The 7190-nt window shown below is 41.3% G+C and overlaps 1 non-coding gene across 1 annotated transcript; it reads right to left on the bottom strand.

The window, feature by feature from the left end:
• Positions 1–4520: 4520 nt before the first annotated feature.
• On the bottom strand, positions 4521–4628 carry LOC130963889 (small nucleolar RNA R71). The gene has a single exon (XR_009080006.1). It is a non-coding gene; the product is annotated as a small nucleolar RNA R71 (small nucleolar RNA).
• Positions 4629–7190: the final 2562 nt, after the last annotated feature.

Below are 7190 nucleotides of genomic sequence, written 5' to 3'. Positions count from 1 at the left end.
TTGGAGAACATGGCTGCTGCTATGCAAGCCACTGCTGAGGCTCTTGGTCAACAGATGAACAACCATGGTAATGATGGAGGTGGAGTTCAGAGCCCGATAACACTGGCAAACTTTTTTAAGGTTAATCCACCTAAGTTCAAGGGAACTGCTAGCCCGACTGAGGCTGATACATGGTTTCAGGCTATAGAGCGAGTACTGCAAGCACAAGTGGTACCTGAAGGACAGCGTGTCGAGTTTGCTACCTATATGCTCACCGGTGAAGCGTCGCATTGGTGGCAAGGTATCCGACGTCTTCTGCAGCAGGTTGATGACTATATCACCTGGAATGTCTTCCAAGAGGAGTTCTATAAGAAGTACTTTCCGACTTCTGCCAGGACGGCTAAGGAACTTGAGTTACTACAGCTGAAGCAGGGTACCATGTCCGTATCCGAGTATACTGACAAGTTTGAGGAACTGTTCCAATTCTCTCGTATGTGTCAAGGGACTCCGGTGGAATATGAGGAATGGAAGTGTGTTAAGTATGAAGGAGGACTCCGGAGCGATATCTTCAGCTCAGTGGGACCAATGGAGATCAGAACTTTCTCCGAGTTGGTAAACAAGTGTAGGGTTGCTGAAGAGTGTGTAAAAAGGGCAACCGCTGAGAAAGGAAGTCACAAAGGATTATTCCCACAGAACCGAGGGAAGAGCTTTGCACCTAGAGGTCCACCTTTCAAGAGGGGAAGCTCTTTCAGGAGGCCCAACAACAAAAACTCCCAAGGAAAGAAGTTTGGGAAGCAGCCTCAGAATGATCAAGCTTGTACTAGATGTGTGATGAGCGGATAATTTGTACGCTTTTTGGCATTGTTTTTAGTATGTTTTTAGTAGTTTTAGTTGAGTTCTTAGTATATTTTTATTAGTTTTTAGTTAAAATTCACTTTTCTGGACTTTACTATGAGTTTGTGTGTTTTTCTGTGATTTCAGGTATTTTCTGGCTGAAATTGAGGGATCTGAGCAAAAATCTGATCCAGAGACTCAAAAGGACTGCAGATGCTGTTGGATTCTGACCTCCCTGCACTCGAAGTGGATTTTCTGGAGCTACAGAAGCCCAATTGGCGCGCTCTCAACGGCGTTGGAAAGTAGACATCCTGGGCTTTCCAGCAATATATGATAGTCCATACTTTGCCCAAGATTTGATGGCCCAAACCGGCGTTCAAAGTCACCTCAAGAAATTCCAGCGTTAAACGCCGGAACTGGCACCTAAATGGGAGTTAAACGCCCAAACTGGCATAAAAGCTGGCGTTTAACTCCAAGAGGAGTCTCTACACGAAAAATACTTCATTGCTCAGCCCAAGCACACACCAAGTGGGCCCGGAAATGGATTTTTATGTCATTTACTCATCTTTGTACACCTTAGGCTACTAGTTTTCTATATATAGGACCTTTTACTATTGTATTTTCATCTTGGTAGCTATCTTTGAGTTTTATGCTATCTTAGATCATTTGGGAGGCTGGCCTCACGGCCATGCCTAGACCTTGTTCTTATGTATTTTCAACGGTGGAGTTTCTACACACCATAGATTAAGGTGTGGAGCTCTGCTGTGCCTCGAGTATTAATGCAATTACTATTGTTCTTCTATTCAATTCCGCTTGTTCTTTGTCCAAGATATCACTTGTTCTTCAACTTGATGAATGTGATGATCCGTGACACTCATCATCATTCTCACTCATGAACAAGGTGACTGACAACCATTCTTGTTCTACAAGCAATCAAAGCTCCAGTGAATATCTATTGGATTCCTGATAACACGATGCATGGTTGATCGCCTGACAACCGAGTGCTCGCCTGACAAACGAGCCAGCCATTCCGTGAGATCAGAGTCTTCGTGGTATAGGCGAGAACTGATGGCGGCATTCAAGAGAATCCGGAAGGTCTAACCTTGTCTGTGGTATTCTGAGTAGGATTCAATGATTGAATGACTGTGACATGCTTCAAACTCCTGAAGGCGGGGCGTTAGTGACAGACGCAAAAGAATCACTGGATTCTATTCCGGCCTGATTGAGAACCGACAGATGGATAGCCGTGCCGTGACAGGGTGCGTTGAACATTTCCAATGAGAGGATGGGAGGTAGCCACTGACAACGGTGAAACCCTTGCATAAGCTTGCCATGGAAAGGAGTAAGAAGGATTGGATGAAGACAGTAGGAAAGCAGAGAGACGGAAGGGAAGGCATCTTCATACGCTTGTCTAAAGCTCTCACCAATGATATACATAAGTATCTCTATCTTTATCTTTATGCTTTATTCGTTTATCACTATACCCATTTGAGTCTGCCTGACTGAAATTTACAAGGTGACCATAGCTTGCTTCATACCAACAATCTCTGTGGGATCGACCCTTACTCACGTAAGGTATTACTTGGACGACCCAGTGCACTTGCTGGTTAGTTGTGCGAAGTTGTAGTGATCACAATTTCGTGCACCAAGTTTTTGGCGCCGTTGCCGGGGATTGTTCGTGTATGGACAACTGACGGTTCATCTTGTTGCTTAGATTAGGTATTTTTCTTCAGAGTTCTTAAGAATGAATTCTAGTATTTCAAGGTGATGTTCTTATCATCACCAAAGCTGATTGATTCTCATCAATTTAGCTCTTGAATGCAATGTCCTGCTGAAGCTTGGCCGGCCATGTCTAATTCCTTTAGACTAAAGCTTTAGACTAACATTGCATGATTCCTGGAATTCTCATTAAGAATTTTGATACCTTTATTTTCCTTTTCACTTAATTTTCGAAAAACCCAAAAAAAAATTTTACAAAATCATAAAAACCAAAAATATTTTATGTTTCTTGTTTGAGTTTAGTGTCTCATCTTAAGTTTGGTGTCAATTGCATACATTCATGTGTCTTAAGGATCCTCAAATAATTCTTGATGATTTCTTACTCTGATCCTTGAATTCTTTTGACTTGAGTGTTTATGTGTTTCATATAGTGTCAGTAGTATCCAAACTGATAAGTTTGGTGTCTTGCATGCATTGTTATTTGATTCTTGTTGCATTTTGATTATAAAAAAAAATCCAAAAATATTTTTAATTTGTGTCTTTTCAAGTCAATAATACCAAGAATTGAAGATTCAGAACATACTGCAGAGGAATTACACAGAAAAAGCTGGGCGTTCAAAACGCCCAGTGAAGAAGGACAGACTGGCGTTTAAACGCCAGCCAGGGTACCTGGTTGGGCGTTTAACGCCCAAAAAGGGTGCATTTTGGGCGTTAAACGCCAGAATGGATACCATTCTGGGCGTTTAACGCCAGGATGGCAAAGGGGGAAGATTTTGTTTTCAAATCAATTTTTTTTTCAAGTTTTCAAAGTTTTTCAAAATCAAATCTTTTTCAAATCATATCTTTTCAATCAAATGTTTTCAAAGTCAATTTCTTTCCTTTTTCAAAGATACTTACTAACAATTAATGATTTGATTGAACATCTCAAATTTGTTGCCTTTTCTGTTGAGAAAGGTTTAATGTTTGAATCATATCTTTTCTTGTTAGGCAAGTCACTAATTTTCAAAATCAAATCTTTTAAAAAATTGTTTTCAAAACATATCTTTTAAAATTGTTTTCAAATCAAATTTTTTTCAATCATATCTTTTTAATCACATCTTTTTCAAAATAAGTTTTTCAATCAAATCTTTTTGATTTCTAATTTCAAAATCCTTTTCAAAAATCACTTGATTTCTTTTCCACTTTGAATTTTCGAAAATTATCAATCAATTTTTCAAAATGTTGTTGACATCTTTTTAATTAATTTTCGAAAATCCTCTTCCCTTCTTCCCACATCCTTCTATTTATGGAGTACTACTCCTTCTTAATGCACAATTCGAACTCTATCTAATCAAGTTCGAATTCTTCTACCTTTTTTCTTCTATTTTTCTTTTCCTCTGACACCTCAAGGAATCTCTATACTGTGACATAGAGGATTCCACATTTTCGTGTTCTCTTCTCTTTCATATGAGCAGGAGCAAAGACAAAGGCATTCTTGTTGAAGCTGACCCTGACCCTGAAAGGACCTTGAAGCGAAAGCTAAGAGAAGCTAAGGCTCAACTCTCTGTTGAGGACCTGACCGAATTCTTCAAGGAAGAAGAACCCATGGCAGCCGAAAACAACAACAATGCCAACAATGCAAGGAAGGTGCTGGGTGACTTTACTGCACCTACTCCCAATTTCTATGGGAGAAGCATCTCTATCCCTGCCATTGGAGCAAACAACTTTGAGCTTACGCCTCAGTTAGTTTCTCTAATGCAACAGAATTGCAAGTTCCATGGACTTCCAATGGAAGATCCTCATCAGTTTTTAGCTGAGTTCTTGCAAATCTGTGACACAGTCAAGACTAATGGGGTTGACCCTGAGGTCTACAGACTGATGCTATTCCCTTTTGCTGTAAGAGACAGAGCTAGATATGGTTGGACTCACAACCTAAAGATAGCCTGGACTCTTGGGAAAAGCTAGTCAATGCCTTCTTGGCAAAGTTCTTTCCACCTCAAAAATGGAGTAAGCTTAGAGTGGAAGTCCAAACCTTCAGACAGAAGGATGGAGAATCCCTCTATGAAGCTTGGGAAAGATACAAACAATTAATCAGAAAATGTCCCTCAGACATGCTTTCTGAATGGAGCATCATAGGTATTTTCTATGATGGTCTCTCTGAACTATCCAAGATGTCTTTGGATAGCTCTGCTGGAGGATCTCTTCATCTGAAGAAGACGCCTACAGAGGCTCAGAAACTAATTGAGATGGTTGCAAATAACCAATTCATGTACACTTCTGAAAGGAATCCTGTGAACAATGGGACAAGTCAGAAGAAAGGAGTCCTTGAGATTGATACTCTGAATGCCATACTGGCTCAGAATAAGATATTGACTCAACAAGTCAATTTGATTTCTCAAAGTCTGTCTGGAATACAAAATGCACCTGGCAGTACTAAGGATGCTTCACCTGAGGAAGAAGCTTATGATCCTGAGAACCCTTCAATGGAAGAGGTGAATTACCTAGGAGAACCCTATGGAAACACCTATAATTCTTCATGGAGAAATCACCCAAATTTCTCATGGAAGAATCAAGAGAGACCTCAACAAGGTTTCAATAATAATAATGGTGGAAGAAACAGATTTAGTAATAACAAGCCTTTTCCATCATCTTCTCAGCAACAGACAGAGAATGCTAAGCAGAACCCCTCTGACTTAGCAACCATGGTCTCTGATCTAATCAAAACCACTCAAAGTTTCATGACTGAAACAAGGTCCTCCATTAGGAATTTGGAGGCACAAGTGGGACAGCTGAGCAAGAAAGTTACTGAATTCCCTCCTAGTACTCTCCCAAGTAATACAGAAGAAAATCCAAAAGGAGAGTACAAAGCCATAACCATGGCCGAATATGGAGAGGAAAGAGAGGAGGTGGACGCCACTGAGGAAGACCTCAATGAGCGTGCACCAACCTCCTCTGAGTTCCCCAATGAGGAACCATGGGAATCTGAGGCTCAAAATGAGACCATAGAGATTCCATTGGACTTACTTCTGCCTTTCATGAGCTCTGATGAGTATTCTTCCTCTGAAGAGGATGAGTATGTCACTGAAGAGTGGTGGACGAAATTGTGATCACTTGTTATTTGTTTATAAAGGATGTATACTCTTATGGCACTGTTTATTTTCTTCACAACTCCGTTCAACTAACCAGCAAGTGTACTGGGTCGTCCAAGTAATAACCTTACGTGAGTAAGGGTCGAATCCACAGAGATTGTTGGTATGAAGCAAGCTATGGTCACCTTGTAGATCTCAGTCAGGAGGATTAAAGGAAATAAATAATAAAAAGGATAGAAATACTTATGTAGATTCATTGGTAGGAATTTCAGATAAGCGGAATGGAGATGCTGTAGAGCTCTCGGACGCCTGCTCTCCTATTCCTTCTACCCAATCCTTCTTACTCCGTTCCATGGCAAGCTTTGTTTAGGGGTTCACCATCAACTGTGGCTACTTTCATCCTCTCGGGGAAATATCCTATGCGGCTGTCACTCGCACAGCTAACCAGTCTGGAGGCATCACCCATGGTTGATAGCTACATCCCATCCTCGCAGTGAAAGCTAATGCTCACGCACTCTGTCACAGTACGGCCAATCACCGGTTGGTTCCCTCCCCTACTGGAATAGAATCCATTGATTCTTTTGCGTTGTCACTACGCCCAGCAGGTTACAGGTTGAAGCACGTCACAGTCATTCATTACCGGAATCCTACTCGGACACCACAGACAAGGTAGACTTTCCGGATTCCCAGGATCCTACTCGGAACACCACAGACAAGGTTGGACTTTCCGGATCCTCATAAATGCCGCCATCCATCTAGCTTATACCACGAAGATTCTGTTGGGGAATCTAAGAGATACACATTCAAGCTTGTGTTGCATGTAGAACGGAAGTGGTTGTCAATCACGCGCGCTCATAAGTGAGAATAATAATGAGGGTTATCTAACTCATTATATTCACCATGTTCTTGGGTACGAATGAATATCTTGGAAAGAATAAGAGAGGAATTGAATAAAAGAAAGTAGAACTTCATTAATCTTTGAGGTACAGCAGAGCTCCACACCCTTAATCTATGGTGTGCAGAAACTCCACCGTTGAAAATACATAAGCAAGAGGTCCAGGCATGGCCGAATGGCCAGCCCCCAAAACGTGATCAATGATCTCTTAAGATGAAGATAAAACAAACTGAGATCAAAGATGTCTAATACAATAGATAAATGTCCTATATACTAGACTAGCTACTAGGGTTACATGAGTAAGTATTTGATGCATAAATCCACTTCCGGGGCCCACTTGGTGTGTGTTTGGGCTGAGCTTGATCAATCCACGTGTAGAGGCATTTCTTGGCGTCAAACTTCAGGTTATGACGTGTTTTGGGCGTTTAACTCCGAATCATGACGTTTTTCTGGCGTTTTACTCCAGACAGCAGCATGAACTTGGCGTTTAACGCCAAGTTACGTCGTCATTCTTCGAATAAAGTATGGACTATTATATATTGCTGGAAAGCCCTGGATGTCTACTTTCCAACGCCGTTGAGAGCGCGCCATTTGGAGTTCTGTAGCTCCAGAAAATCCATTTCGAGTGCAGGGAGGTCAGAATCCAAGCATCAGCAGTCCTTTTGTCAGCCTTTTTCAGAGTTTTGCTCAAATCC

The sequence above is a fragment of the Arachis stenosperma genome, chromosome 2, assembly GCF_014773155.1.
Source record: "Arachis stenosperma cultivar V10309 chromosome 2, arast.V10309.gnm1.PFL2, whole genome shotgun sequence".
Taxonomy (NCBI): domain Eukaryota; kingdom Viridiplantae; phylum Streptophyta; class Magnoliopsida; order Fabales; family Fabaceae; genus Arachis; species Arachis stenosperma.
Note: the sequence above shows the minus strand (reverse complement) of the source record. Positions and strands in the feature narration are given on the sequence as shown.